This window comes from Tinamus guttatus, unplaced genomic scaffold (assembly GCF_059628265.1).
Source record: "Tinamus guttatus ecotype Peru unplaced genomic scaffold, ASM5962826v1 Tinamus_guttatus_pri_ptg000249l, whole genome shotgun sequence".
In the NCBI taxonomy this organism is placed as follows: domain Eukaryota; kingdom Metazoa; phylum Chordata; class Aves; order Tinamiformes; family Tinamidae; genus Tinamus; species Tinamus guttatus.
The window spans coordinates 2,250,055-2,265,894 of record NW_028288783.1 but is presented as its reverse complement, the minus strand read 5'-3'; the positions used below and the strand labels follow the sequence as shown (position 1 = coordinate 2,265,894).

General features: G+C 41.8%; 1 protein-coding gene across 3 annotated transcripts in view; it reads right to left on the bottom strand.

Annotated features, from left to right (window-relative positions):
- Positions 1 to 15,840, bottom strand: part of OSBPL1A (oxysterol binding protein like 1A) — a 65,973-nt gene that overhangs the window by 25,628 nt on the left and 24,505 nt on the right. Inside the window, exon 1 of one of the 3 annotated variants that reach the window (XM_088526663.1) lies at positions 15,596 to 15,614. The exons of 1 other annotated variant lie outside the window; for it this stretch is intronic. The gene's annotated coding sequence lies outside the window, so the exon portion shown is untranslated. Of the gene's footprint in view, positions 1 to 15,516; positions 15,574 to 15,595; positions 15,615 to 15,840 lie in introns of those variants that run through there. One more of the 3 variants, XM_088526662.1, reaches the window with a different exon arrangement.

Here is a 15,840-nt window from a genome sequence, read left to right as displayed (position 1 = left end):
CCACTGTAACACCCCCACCACTAAGAACCTGCAAGGACAGAGCAATGAATCTCTTGGACCGGTTACAGGGACCACTTGCTCTCCTAGGCGAGCGATACACCTACCAATGCTGCTTTTCTGCGTCTAATCCAGGAACTCTTCATGTGTCATTTTCTGGTTACTTTCTACATCACAGCGTTACTTCATGTAGTGTTCACACAAGCAGCTACATTTATAAGGCACCTCTCTCTCACTCCAATATACCAGTTCTAGATCTAATAATAGCTTCTATTTCCCTGTGGAGTCTTTGACCCCCTCAGTTACAACCTGAAATAGCAGATTCTGAATCGGGCTCAAATGAGAGGCTGGCAATGTAGAGGCTAGAAAGGAAACGTCAAAGCAAATTTGCCACTTCCAGAGAAGCTTCTATTCTGGCAGCAGCATATCCTCTGGAGAAAGGCCCGTGCAAGAAACCTGCATCCCGTCTGCTGTGCCACGTACTGCATCAGCTGGTTTTGCTTCCAGGCCCTCAGTGTAGGGAGGCAATCCAATTAAATGATAATTAAACAGAATAAAATTGGGTTGCTAATTGAAAGCAATAAAATCACTATGCCAGTTACCACCTTATAGTTCTACTTTGAACAGAATGGAAAAAAAAAATCTAGATGAGTTATAGCCACTTTTGGCTAAAGTTCACTTTCAAGGCTGCAACTAAGGCAGTTGCTGCAGGGTTTCGCAGAAGTCAGGTGTGCCCCATTGCAAAAGAATTGATATTAAGTAGTTATAGCAGAGATTTTTCTGTGCAGATCACTTAAAAGTATTGTCCATTTATAGAAATAACATATGTATTTCACACACTTGAGAGGGGAAGGGTGGGAACTGAAACTGAAGCGGTGCTTTTCATTATTATTAAGCAGCAGCAAAATTAAACAAGCTATTAATATGGTATTTGCAAATTTAAACTAAAATGAGAAGAATAAGATGCCTTCACCCACTGCTCTGCTTTGATAAGTAATTTGGACTAATGGTTAACATTAAAAATTTAAGCTTCAATGCTATTTAACAGAAAACAGGAAGGAAAATCCAAGTGTATCTCAAAATCAAGATGAATCTCTTCCTGCATCTACCTAGCATGGCAGTGCAACTAAACCAGTAATATAAATACAGGCCTGACATCAAAAAACTCTGTAAAAAAACTCTGACATCTGAAAAACTCTGTAAAAAATCTTTTTTAAGGTTCCTTTGTCCTTTTGTCACGCAGAGCTATTTGTAACTGCAGAAGGTGGAATGAAAACAAACACCCCATTTGGAAAATAAACAGTGAGTCTAACATTAAGTTCATTTTTCTACGTGCTCCCAGATTTCCTAGCTGTGAAATATTTATTAGTAAAGCACAAATACTACTAGTAGGCAGGAAGAAAGCTTTTCAGCTCTTACATAAGGGAACTGAAGTAGTGATAAAAGAAAACACACCCAGATTTAAGTTTGCTGCTTTCAGCTTAAAAATGTTCATTCATATCTGAATGAACTCATTTTAAAGCAGTTTTAATTCAATACCTGGAGGCAGGAAAGCTTTGCCCGATACAGAACCTTTGCCAAGAGTACTCAATTTGCAGAATGCCTTTACATTTAGCAAAGGCAGAGGTGCCCACAAGAGGTCCTGCAGTCCAGAACTCACAGCAAGATAAGGGTTTACATGAGCATCTCTTAAAAACACTGTCTGTAATAACAGTAACTGCATCCTTAACAATCTATACAACTCAATGGTGGTGAAACAAGAAGCACCAAAACATGGTTCTACTACCATTTTTTGACTGATTTCATGTGTAAAGAAGCCTGGCACTTGTTCAAAAAGGACTAGCACCACCTTCATGTAATCTTCTTAAATAAAGGTATCACTGGAGAAATAATTTTTTTTGAAATACGCATAGTAAATACACTTGAACTTTTTTGTAAAGCAGCTTTAAGTGATTTCTCCATTTTGTCTTCTTGTCTTATTGACCAGATACATTTCTTAAAATCTTCCTGCAGCAGAAGTATTTATTTTTCTCCAGAACTATGGGATGCAGTCTCCATTCTTCCAAGTGTAACAAGCAAGATTTCTATCAAGTTTCTCCAACAGCCCCAGTAACTAATGAATATACAGATTTCCCCAAGACATAAGTAGTGGACTGCTCTTTATTTTGATTCATGAGGCATGGCCAATATTTAAGTTCTGAGATGAGTTATTCTAAGTTCCTTGCTACTCTATTGCCACTTCTGGAGTTGACACTTCAGCTTCATCTGCTTTCCCATCGAAACTTTTTCTCTTGCCCATCCTGTGTCTCTTCAGTGCCTCAACACAGAAACAACTGCAAGAGTACAGAAAGAATATCCAGACTAGTCTTAATATTTCTTTACACAAAATTGTTAGGAGCTACATATAAAGCAGAAACATAATTGTAAAGAAAAAAACACCCCCAAAAATCATTTTTCTGACACATACACATTTGGGTCTATTAGGCTGGGGGCAGGGAGACCAGGACATTTCAGTGAAATACTGCCTGAGTTGGTGCAGCTGCGCTGCCTGAACACCTCGCTGGTTTTTACATACAATGCTACAAATCCTTAGTTTGAGGGAAGGCAGTGAGGTGATAAGCATCACACCAAACTGCAGGCTGCACAGCCCTGGATAGCCCGTGCGGGCCCATTCCCTGGAATACCAGACAAGATGCTCTCTTGATGGCCCACGCAGGGCACACCGTGTGCTGCAGCAGCAGAGGTTCCCGTGCTTTCCGTAGCTGTGCCTGAGCTCTCAGAGGACAGATGGTACCTCGCGTCTTACCGGGTTTAGCTCCTCATCCCCCAGCTATGGAATAGCTGTCATGTCTTTTTTCACGCCTGCAGCTGATCCCTGCAATGCCACCACTGGCTCCAGGAGCTCCCAGCAGGGACGGCAGAGGCAGCCACACAGCGCGTCCCAGCGAGGCCAGCGCGGAGCCAGCCGGCATCGCACGCAGTTCCACTGCTCAGCTCTGCACCCACCCTTGTCACGAGCTCCTTGCACGAGAGCAACTGCACTAACCGCATCGAGAGGGTCGGCCTCATGCGTTTGCACTGTTACGATGACGACAGTTGAGATCAGCCTTGTTTTCACCTCTAAACATAATGTTGCGAGTGAAACATCAGACTTGCAGCTGCTGTAGATCTGGGGGAAACTAGCTAGCCTTTCTTGCAGAAATGAGCAGTCATTCACCTTACAGCTACAGACACAGCCATGACCTGATACAGTGACACAGAGCAACTGGAACTAGATCACTGCAGCAATGTATTTGTTTTTTAAATACTTCTCCAACAAGAGTTTGATAGCCAGGTTGAGATGGCTGACTTCATAGTTCAGCTGAACATGGAGTCCACCCACAAGAGCTTTCTGTAAATGTTAGTGCCCTTCAGGCTTTCAAGCTCCAAACTGTGAATTAAAAGAGTAGAATCCAGTTACTTTTGTAGTCTGGCTACAGCTCTATTCCTCCTTTCCCCTTTCTTTCCCTTAAAGGAAAGCAACAAGCTATATGCAGACACTCGAATGTCCTTCTATGCTGCTGTGCTTACAAGAGCATGAGTTAAAGGTAACTCCTTCAGTGCCTAATACTAGCAGGAAAAAATAATTGAATAAGTTCACAGGCCTATTCCTAAATATCTAAAGCCTCTCTGAATGCCACAAACATCAGCCCCACTCCTTTCTGCACCTTCAGCTTTCATGCCGGAGGTGGGAGACTCGTAAAGTGGAGCAGAAGACCTTCCTCCCATCTCCGTTTTTTCAAGCCCTAAGCCTGGCAGTGAATCTAAACAGCCTGTAAGCAAGGCCCTTTCTGGGCCTCCTGAAGGCCCCTCTGTACAATACACAAAATGCTTTCTTTGTGCAGCACTCAGTGCTTTTAATTTAAATTAAGGCTCAACAACAGTGGCACTTTTGTAGAGTAGGAAACAGTCACACCACTGATGCCCAGCTAATAAATGAACATCTCAGTAACATGCTATTGCAGCTGCAAGTAAACCACCTAAAAACAACACACTGCAAGCAAGGGAAGGAGACAAACACAGGTACCTCACCAATGGGCAGGCTACCTGCTTTTAGCATTAGAATCATGAATTATGATTCAGCAAACCTTAACGTCTTGGTTCTTCTGAATGAGAAAACACAAACCCACAATGTGGCTTAGTTCACTTTACGCTCAAGCACACACAGCTCCAGTGCTGTGAATAAGGTGGTCAACTGTGCGGACTTTCAAGCTGTGTAGGGAGGAAGCGCCACCTCTTTGACACGGCAGAGGATCTGAAGCTCCCCTGGTTCCAGGGCTCTGCGAACCACCTTTGCTCTGCGGGAAGCTGATGCAGAAAGGCAGCACCGAGGCCTCTGCGGCTCAGGAGTGGCTTTCAAAACGAACGTCTCCTGGCACAGAAACTCCATCCTCCCAGAAACGTCACTGCGTGAAGGGCATTCGCCATGCAGCACAGATGGGGGACACATTTTCAGTAGCAAGATAAGGGCTCATCTAATGCCTGGCTGAAAATTAGCATTTAGCCAGACAATTAGAAAAATACTGCTACAATGAAATTGTCAATTTTATGTGACCATCTTCTGATATAGAGAAATTAAAACAGTTTTCTGCTAAAACAAAACAAAACAAAACAAACAAACAAACAAAAAAACACACAACCAAACCTGTCAAACTTCTTACCAAATTTAGTTTCCAGACATCCACTACTCTAATAGGACATCCTAGCCTGAAAGACAATTTTTTGGGCAACACTGTGCTTTGTGACATGCTACATTATGGCAAGCGACCCATAGGAAACAATGGAGAAGCAAAACAAGGAGGATTCTTTCCCTTACTCTGGGATGTCTGCATCAAAAAAAGGAAATCCCCACAAAAAAAAAAAAAAAAAAAAAAAAAAAAAAAATCTGAGGCTCACAGTGCAAGTCTCCATGTGCATATTCTGCAATGCATACACTACTTGTCTATCCTAACAGACCAGCTCACATAATTGCAATTCTGCTGCCAGCACAATACAGTTTATTCTTTCCCTAGTGCTAGCTTCTCCCTGCATAAGCTAGTTCTTTGTGATGACCAGTTCAAACTAGCAGAGAGTAAATCTCTTATTCTTCTACATTTAATGTAGAACAAGAACTACAAAGTTTTGAAACGAGGTGGGTCTGTTTCAGTGCCTTGAACAAACCTGTATTTTTATTTCATTATGGAAGTAATTGAAAGACTTAGAATAACCTCCCCAAGGCACAGTTATTTAAAAATGGAACAGCTTTGTGTGTTTTGTTAGCTGACTTACAATCATGCTATTACAGCCCTGACTCTACAGGATTTGCCTCTATGACAAAGTACTTTTAGATCTTCCACTACCTAGAACAGCTTTAAGTTATTGCTTAAGTAATAACTGAAAGTGAAAACCAAAACCAGTTGCTGTGTACACTGGGAGAAAGCTTTAATTCTGTAATTTTGAGTTCTCATGCTATTAAACACGTTTTTGAGCTTCAACAAGGGAAGTTTTCCATAGGAGAGAGGCTTAATTTTTGTCTCTACTCTTGGAGCTTAACTCCTACTATGGATACAAAGAAAATCCACCACCAACAAAAACCACACGCACACAAAAAAAGAATCTCAACAACAAAACCCCTACACACAACTCCAAAATCAGCAAAAAACAAAACGGGGTAATTTTAGTATCAGTATGTTTCTCTGAAAGTAGGCCTGAACACAGTACTTGACCTGTCAGAGAAAAGAATCAGCGCTTCATCTGACAGCCTCCGCTAGGGACCTTTTTCTGCTCTGCACTAGCAGAAGCAGACAGTTTCATGAATGTATCGGTGGGCAGCTAAAGCCCTAAAATACACAAATATTTTATGCAAAGCTTTCAGAGTTCTTACCTGGTTTTGCTTGCACACATTGGTTGCATACATAAAATCCCCCTGCTGACTCACCACTCCCCATGAGCCACAAGGAACTCAAGATAAACTTCAGTTGCCTTAACATATGTTAAAGCCTCATGTCATAACTCTTTTTTCGCTACAGTAGCTCCTTTTAAAATTCTCCTTTCCAAAAACATGACCACAGCATAGGCTCATCTTAGAGTACAGAAGACTGAGCCAAAAAAGCCGTGCTTTGCTTTACCATGTTTAGGCCTATTGGCAAATGTGTCTCAGTGCTACAAGCTGACCATTTGCCCAGTTTTGAAGATCTATTGAAAAAATAGTTAGGTACCACTTGCCCAAGACTTAAACTACTGCTAGTGCAACTACTGAAATGTAAAATAAAGTGTGGACAAATAATCAGGGTAAACTGAGCCTACTCATAACAATAGGGTTATTTACTGAATCCCAAGGAAACAGGTCTTTATTGAAGGAGTTTGCCCTACTGGTCAGCTGGGTCATCTACAACTACGGCAAAGGACTGCCACAGTACTTCAAATTCTAAGGAGAAACTGAGGGTGTCAACGTGACATTTTGTTCTTTCAGACTCATACAGGCACCATGTTGTTGTTGTTTTTCTTCTTTAAACAAGGGCTGAAAGACCCCCAATCACATAAACAACCCCCTCATACAAACCTATCTCATATAAACCAACTGGCATCTATTCTTTTACATCCCAACGCAAAGCCCGTGGAAGATACCACAGACTTCATAGTCACAAGACTGCCTGAACCGTTCTCTAGATGAACAGAGGAATTCATTGTGAATCGGCTACCAAAGTTCACCTCCAAAGTTCAAAAGAAGGCATTTAGCAGAGCTGAGTGGGAAAGCCTATATTTCATTCTCTTGAGTACAGAGTTATATCCCCTCATATTTGAACTATGCAAATAATAAAATTCTGCTTGTGAAGAAAAAGACCAAATGCAATCAGATAGTTTGGACCCTTTGCTAGAAACAAGATTCTGGCTATCTGCCACACAGAAGGAACTCAGACTTCAGCAGGATCAGCCTGTGCCAGATCATGGCAACACGTACAAGGGTTAAAATACTGTTCCTCAGGGAAAGAGTTGGAAAGCCATCGGACCCCTTCTTCCAAGATACAAAATTCATAAATTTAAGACTTTCTGGAGGAATTGTTTCTGACCTACCCACATGGAAGCGACAGAAGCCTTTAGTCCTTCCATGTTCAGGCCCTGACATGTCCTCTTGCACGCGGAGCTACCTACCTTACTTCCAGCTACATCTGACTGCATCGGAGTTTATGCATTCAGAGGCTGACGAAACGCTGCAGGTCTATCACAGAGGGAACGCGGTAGTTCTGAGCCAAGAACCCTTCTACAGCACAGGAATGCACTGCAAATACATCATTTCTGATTGCAGATTAAGTGAATAGTTCGGTCTTGCAAAGCTTGGGCTTAAGCTTTAATTGGAAAAATGGCTCTCTCTCAACTTACTGTGCTAGTCAAAATTTAGCAGAGATTTCTAAACTAAGACTTTCTGGCAGTTTTAATTCTTCCTCTCTAAGGGTGTATTTCTTGCAGTTGCATTTTCTTTAAATGACGCAGCTGCAAACTGATAAAGCTCGCAAGGAATCTACTTAGGTCTGAGAGCAGCAGAAGTTGCCAGCATCCAGAGCACGTTCTGTCCCTACTCTTGCTCCAGGCTTAGAATAATGACTAGTCAAATATGAGGAGTTCAAGCGAGAGGAAAAAAAAAAAAAAAAAAAAAACTTCCTGTTTTGTCCTTTTCTATTTAGCATTGTTTCTATTTTGAGCCAAGCTGAAATTAAATATGGCTGCTGTTTTAAGTTTGCCAGAACCTTATGCCAAAATAAGCTTGGGCTGAAAGACCTCTGGGGTGAGGTACATCCTTGGGAAGTTAGTTTAAGCTGCAGAGCTACAGGACTACCCCAGAGATACTCTTGCTGCCCCCCCCCGCAATGAGATAGAGCATCCATTTCCTCAGAGGCAACCTTACCTGGTAAGGGTCTCATTCGACATAGGCACGGCCTTACACATTAGTATTGCTGCCAACAGGATTAGAGTAGAACATTACTGCAAGGTTTTTGGATGTGGCAGGGGTTTTTGTGCTCCTTTTTTCCTTTGGACAGCTTTGAAGTCTGTTAGTTTCACAGACAGCCTAGATTTTAAGACATAAGGGGTGTTCTTAAGAACACACACATAGGAAATGCTTCCTTTTCATTCTTAAAATACTGTTTTGCAAACACATCTTACGGCAGTTTTGATGTAGCTATTTCCCTTGAATATTTCGTGGAATATACAACTGATGACTTTGATCAGCTACTCTGGATTCCCTCCCCCACACTTCTTTCCACTCGGATCCGACCCAGTGCGTCAGTGTTTTCGTTTTTGAAGCAACTGTCATGTTTTTGCCACGTTTCTGTTGGCTCTTACTTAGTGCTGCACACAACCGGATGCATTTTAGATTCGGGAGAGCGAGACTAGCTTCCTATCAAAAGGATTAACACTTGTGAAGCTGGTTTTCTCCTTTACACGCTCCAGCTTTGCAACCGTGTTTGTTACTGAGAAAGAAAGGGCAAAAGCTCCTTAAGCATGCACGTCATACAGTTATTTTGCATCTATAAAAACATGCAGTCAGATGTCTTCTTTGCTAGCTTTTATTTCAAAATAGAAGTGCTTAAATAAATCTGGATGCTCACCAGACTATTTTATAAGTTGGAACTTCTAGAGAGGACAGGAGTCAGCAGGGAGGCTCACAACACAGGTGGGAAGCATCCTCCATTGCTACGTCCTAGCAAACATGCATCAGCTTTTGGGATTGAAGGGTCAGACTTCACAGAGGGTTATATAAGCACAAAAATCCCAGTTGTACCTGTGATTTTAGAATGACTTGCTGCATTAAGAAGTTTGTCTCTCCCTAAAGAGATTTCTTCCTTCCAGACACTACTTTGATTTTATCTTTAAGCAGAGAATAGGCAAAACAAAGATCATAGGTAGGCTGATAAGGCATATCCTGAAATTTGAGTATGTTATGCTCAACATCCCGAATTTTGGGGCAGATAGATATTCTGTGTTACAGAAGACACTTGCGTATTGAGACTAAAAGCTAAATTACAGTCTCCTAGTTGTCGTTTTTGCTAGAAGTAACTGCTAAAGGGTAAAAACATTACAATTTTTTGGAAATACGATACCTACTATTGCATTACAACACAACACCAGACAACATCACCCATGCTATGTGAAGCAGCTGGATAATCCAAACACAAATACTATCACTGACTAAAAAAAAGCTTATCTCCTTATGGATGATTTCAAACACTTTTACCTCTATGGAGGGTGTTTATGATTCTTTTGCTGCGATATCTGTTGCTATCTGTTCACAGAGTCACAGATTCTATAGACTGCAGCTTGAGAGTAAAATAAATTGATAACAGATTATGTTATCAATTCACTTTTGACACGCAGACCCCTTAAACTGTCTCAAATAGGATGGGTTACAGCAGACTGCTTCTTAAGTATCCCTTTGATGCTTGAAAAAAAGAAAACCGTACTAGAGTCCAACTAGTTTTTTATGCACAAATTCTCACCAGTGAAGCAGAAAACCTTTGGAAATAGCACACATGCGAGTAGCTTTCAGCCTTCAACTTGAAACATGGCTGCAGAGGTGGAGCAGAGGCAGGTTATGCAAACCTAGATGTCAGCTACCTACATGCACAACTGCTGATTGTTTCAGACTGTCTGAAAGTCTCAGTCAGCAATTTCACCTGAATTTCATTTGTTTCTTCCTGCAGCAAGAAGTTTTACCAGATCTGTAGGCAGGCCACATGCACAGCATTGAGTATTTTCACAGTTAATAGTCTTGCTGGCATTTCCACTAAGATAAAAACTATAGATGCATATGGATTATCATGTTACCTAGAATCATCTTATTCACACATATTCTCCATTAATAAGAAAGGGGGAAAAATTGCCATATATGACTGTGGCATTTCTTCATGTCTATCAGTTTCAAATTTCTCCAAGCACCTGCTAGTGCTGTCTCCCATGGCAGACCAGCACAAGGCATAGAGGTTGACGTTCAGGTCAAGTTAAATTGAATTTTCCTGCATGAGAGGAGACTAGTTTTGTTCTCCCTTCCCCCTCAACATAGCTCTTGACTCACAAAAAGGAGTAATGAGACCTGCAGTGGTGATACTATTAACTTTCGAGTTTAATGGGAAATCATCTTTCTATTCAAGAGAAAAACAACACGCCTAAACTAGCTGAGGTTGAAAAATCAGTGTAGCTTTTGCAGCACAGACATACCTGATGCGGATGAAAAATGTAGCCTGCTTCTGTGGCTAATCTCTTTCCATCTTCAAGCTAAGAGGTATCCCTGCATTATCATGTAGGCCATGGACTTCATTCAAACAGGCACATCTTAAATTCATTCTGATAGTCTCCCAGTCCATGGATCCAAGTGATATTGCATTGATGTCTGAGTTTACTGTAGCAATGACGAGTATAAGAGGACAGAAAATATTTCTGTCCAATGGCAGTGACAGCCCCCATTTACCTTCCAGTTTGCTTAAAGATGAGGGCAAAGTAACATGTCCTCACAGCTGTCACCCTCAGAGGCATCCTGGAAAGACAAGAGCCATCTATATGAAGGCCATCCTTACATCAAAAGATAGAGGTCCCCTTGGTACTGGACTGTTGAGGATATTCAGAACAAACTGATGTGCTTTGTTCATAACAGACCCTTTATCTTACCCCTCCTCTGCAGCAACCTTCAGCTCTCAAGCTTTCTACTATAAATGGAGCATCCTTTGCTCTGTGTGTTCTTATCGGCAATCCTCAGGTGAGCACATGCCTGCCCTTGCCCATCTGTGTAACACCAAACAAGCTCCTTTTTCAGGTCCCTTTGAAATACTTCAGGAAGCATTTAAAAGGGGATGATATTAAGAAAAGTACGAGCTTTTTGGGGAAAAAACAGATTTCCAACATTCACTGGTGATCTGACCGGGTATGTACTTTAAAGGAAAACTGCAGTGGCAGTGATGTACTTTCAGTACATAAACTCTTTTGTACAGTCCATTTACCAGTTCTAATGATAACCTCAATGACTCAGCAGTCAACTTTATACAGATCATTTCTTCACTGCACAGGACAGCAAACAGGAATAACTCCAGTCTGAATATTAATATTACAAACAGAAAAGCTTTCAAAGTCATTGGTATTCTGGAAGACAGGAAGGTCAACAAGCACATGCTCAGTTCACAAGATAAAAATATCAGACAAGAGGTCAAACTCCACAAAGGCTCAGCTCTGTTATGAACATGCTATCAGTTCAGAGGAATCATTGAATAAACAAGTGAAAAAAATAGTAGTTTTGTTTGGAAAGCCACCATTCTGGCCAGGTAAAACTTAAGTACAACAAAAGAAGAGAGACGCACTCAGCTATAACAACCTAGATAGGAGATAATCTGTTTAACTCTTCACAGCTGAAGAGTTTATACACTCCAGGGAACCGCAAGTGACTACAACACACAATGTAAAAACACAACAAAAACACGGAAGAAGTTAGATCAGCCAACCTCTTTTATTCAAGGAAAAGCTGCACATAGACAAAGCTGCACACGGACAGCCTACTACAGCAGGACAAGAGCCACAGGATGAGACTCCTAAGCCCTGAATCACCATATTTTAAGAGACCAAGTAAAACAAAGCAAAAATCTTACCATGCTGGCAAGCTTAATAGGACTTGATAGTTCAATGCTACAAACCCTTAAGTTATTCAGAGATGATGGCTACAAACAATGGCACGCTAAACGGACAAGTTAAAAATCACATCACCCTCAGAAAAAAGTGCTAACATACTATAGTGGACAGGCCCAGTGAAGTTAATTTTTCAAATGCAAAACTTATTTTTAACTTATTCTTTAACTTAATTTTTTAACCTATTCTATGAAACGCATTTTATCAGCCTTACAAAAAGGAAATGTCAAAGAGGAGAGTAAAGGTCCAGACAGTTAGGAAGCATGTTTGACTACAGTCACCCAGTCCATCACTTAAATAGCATTCTGATACTTTATACAGCACAGAGACAAAAGCAAACACAAAACAGAACACACAGCTCTGCTTGCTGAGCACCTCATATCAGCACAAAACACTGTAACAGCAATAGGTAATGGGCTATGCAAAAAGATTCAGCCTTAAACCCTATTTTCTTTTTTTTTTTTTTTTAATGAAATAGTATCAGTCTTTAGCTGAGAATACACACTGCCATTTTGAGAGCTAACAGTTTCCAAACTCTGTTTCTCACTTGTTCTTCCAAAAACATATCAGATACATGTTAGGCCAGCAATTTAAAAACAAGCTGATCAGCTTTATAGAACATTATGAAATCATGATGAAACCAGAAGGAATGTGTACACTCCTCACTCCAGTTTGTGTTCCAAGCATGGAGAAGAGGAAAACGAACAATATCCCCAGAGCGGTAATCACAAGAAGGAAGAACACACGTGCAGAATTTCCATATTATGTATTTCTCTCTTTGTTTCCAGCTATCGGCTTCCTCACACGCATAAAGAGCAGAAGCATTTTTCCAACACATTCCTATAACACAGATCTGAATAATTTCTGTTTAAAAAGCTTACTGTATCAAGCAGTATTCCATTAAATTTGATTGCTGCTTCATCTTTCTCTCCTACAGCCTTAAATAAGCCACTTTTCTCCATAATTATGCATTAAAAAAATCCAAAAACAACTTGTAAGCAAGACTGTAGAAGTCAGCCTCACTGTTGATACTGCAGAGGCACAGACAGGAGAGGTTTCATTACAAGGCAACATGCTTTTTACCCCATGCTTCTCCAGAGGCCTATGAACCATTTCTAATTTATTTTACACAATTTAGTGGATTACTAACCACTAAATTAGTGAGCACACAAAATCTACAAGCATTAATCCACCCTAGAAAGTGCGAAGCAGTATAGCAGCATGCTTTGAGCTGGGCAGCATAAACTCAAACGGTGAATACCTTCGCACAAGTTGTGTGATGAGCACAGACTTGTAGAGCTGAGAGTCATCAAGAGTTCCACTGTCACAGCAAGGCACCTTACCGGGAAATTATACTCAAACACATAACTCATACTCATAACTACATAGAAAAAAAAGGGCTAACTTTTGAAGCTCATATTCTTAAGGAAAAAAATGTTGAGACTGATATGGGAACAGCAGCAACTACAAAGACAAGCATCATCCACCTTCTGTCCTGCAGCACCACCCAGGTGTCCTGCTCTGGGTCAGCCCTCTGCGCAGCCTTTCGTGCGCAGCACTTCATCATGGGCCTTATCACTTGCTTTGAAATTTAAGCGTTCTGTCAATACACATAGTGCCCTTTCCGAGAAAGGAAGCAGTAACAGTTACCTTCTCCCCAAGCAGAGCGTCAATGTCAGTTATTTTAACAAGTTTCTGTCTGGGCTGCTGCTTCACTTTCTGCCTGCTTTGCTAAGTCAGGCTAGGAAAATCCCTGAAAACAGTTACGCTCCAACTCCCCTACCCCTGGGATACTTAAAGGAAGCAGTTCAGTGAGTTCGAAGTAACACTGACAAGGCCACTGTCTTCACAGACCTGTATTTCACTTTCTGCCTGCAAAACTGTAAGAAAGAAAATGCTTCCAAAGGAAGGATGCTACCATTGGGACAGATTCCACTATCAAGTTGCTCCAATTTATCCCTCTCACACACCTTTAGAGCTTGCAGAAGAATGATGTATGTAAAGCATCCCAAAATTAGTACAATAATCACCAAGGCATGACTAGAACATTTGGCATTCATTTAGCGATAGAAATCATCTGCCAAAACACTTCTTTCTCACTAGCTTTGTTCTATTGTATTCTATGCCTACATATCACTCCACAGTCCGTTATATCCTATGTTTTCCTGTACAAGGGATACATACAATCATTCTTTATCTGGACACTTGATCTAGAATTGAGCATCTTTGAATTAACTTGTTATTCTGGAACAGAATTTAATCTACACTAGATACCATATTTCTAGCAAAATAAAGACTTGGCAGGAAGGAATAAAACAGGGCCAAGCAGTTCAAGATTGGTATGGCTGATATTTTCTTGAAATAAACACACCTTATTTCAATCCCTCTGTACCAGACACCTCTGTGTGCCCAGTGTGACTATGAATCATCTGCAAACTGTCCTCTCCTTCCAAGTTTACAAGCTGAGCAGACACTGTGTTTCAGCTATCTGCAATACTGCTCACCAGCCCCGGCACCAGGAGACTCCTGCCTCGGTTTCCATTACCCTTCAGCAAGAGCCATACAGCAGAACGGACAACATACCTATTGCACAGGGTCACTTTGCTGTGCTTCAGTGATTGAAAGGAGGCAAAAAACCCAAGACTTTCCTCTCTATCCGAGCGCAAGGCGAAAGGGTCACTGCACTAGTGCTTGCATTTCTCTGCTTGCAAAGGCAAAGGGCCTCTGCGGTTCCAGGTCCAACACAACGGCCAGGAAAGACACTATCCTCTCTCTAGCTGCAGCTCACAAATCACAAAATTAGTTACTTTCTTAGTTTCCTTCATTTGATTTGATCCCGCTCACTCCTCCCACAATCTAAGGGCTCTTAAGACCTGGCAAAGGCTAATGTAGCTGCGCGTGCTTTGCTGGGTGGCAGGCAGAAAAAAGTGACTGCTGAGTGACTGCAGGGCTCTTCCAAGCACTTGCTTGAGGAGCCCTCAGGAGCACTAGTTCCCTTCACTGTAGGGTGTCATTACTGCTCCCCTCACCCCTACCTAAGACAGAAATACAAAAATCTCATCAGTAGCCACCTGGACGCAGCTTGCAGGCATTTTCCTCATTCCCATCCATTTAGGTAGTAGATCTAAGCAATAACAGCCATGCTCATACACATCCTCCCCAGGCCACATAGTGCACAAATATTCAAGACAACTCTTTGCATCTTAAAGCACACGTCCGTTCACAAGAACACGGGCAAGCACAGCTAACCTGTGAGCACCCAGTTATGTCCCCAAGATACTCAGAAAACATGAAACAACCTGAAGCTGTCCACTCAGCTTCTGCTTTGTCACTAACATTTGCTAGTTGAACTGCATGCACGTTTCTTATTTACACTGCTTTACATTATGTCATGTATATATACACAAAAGACAGCCTGTTACGCCACGCTAAAGATAAGTAATTCAAGGACTGTGACCTAGAGTGTTTTGACCTTAAGAGTCCCTGCAAAGAATGACAAGCTCGATTTGCTGTCACAAGTTCAAATCAGCTGTGGATACAACCCATTTCAATCACGAGATGAAGAAATCACCAACCATCCTTTTCTGAACCACTTATTGCACTGCCTGGAGATTTTCGGCTTGCAAAAAACTCCCCTTTTGGAAGGAGAAAAAGAGAAAGTACAAAGAAGGACAACACCTATGTGCAAGGGAGGCTCGCTTGAGCCAACAGCAGGCGGCAGGTAAAGCTACTTGCAAGCGCTGGTTGCTCTCCCGGCAGGCAGCTAAGATGTGGCACTTGCTGTTACATATAACCTTTGATGGTAAAAGTGAAACTCAGGAGAGTCACAGTACTTACTCATCAGCATACCCGTCTTGCACTGGATAGTGAGGTAGCAACGCGCAGAAAAATAAAATCAGGTTTCTTTAAAAAACACCTTTCCTTCCAGGTTCCTACAGAGTCCAAGAACAGATTTGAGGCTTATCCACGAAGTCGGGCAAAAAAGCGAGCAATGAGAGACCAAGTCCAACGCTTAAGTGACATTCCTGCTACCAGACATGAAAATTCCGGCGAAGCCAAAGCGAGCGGAGCGGCGCTGCCGCTGGAAGGCGGCTCCAGCGCCCTCGCTAACCTTGTGCCAAAGTCACTGCGGAGAAACGCCGCGAGCGCTCGGCTCCCGCG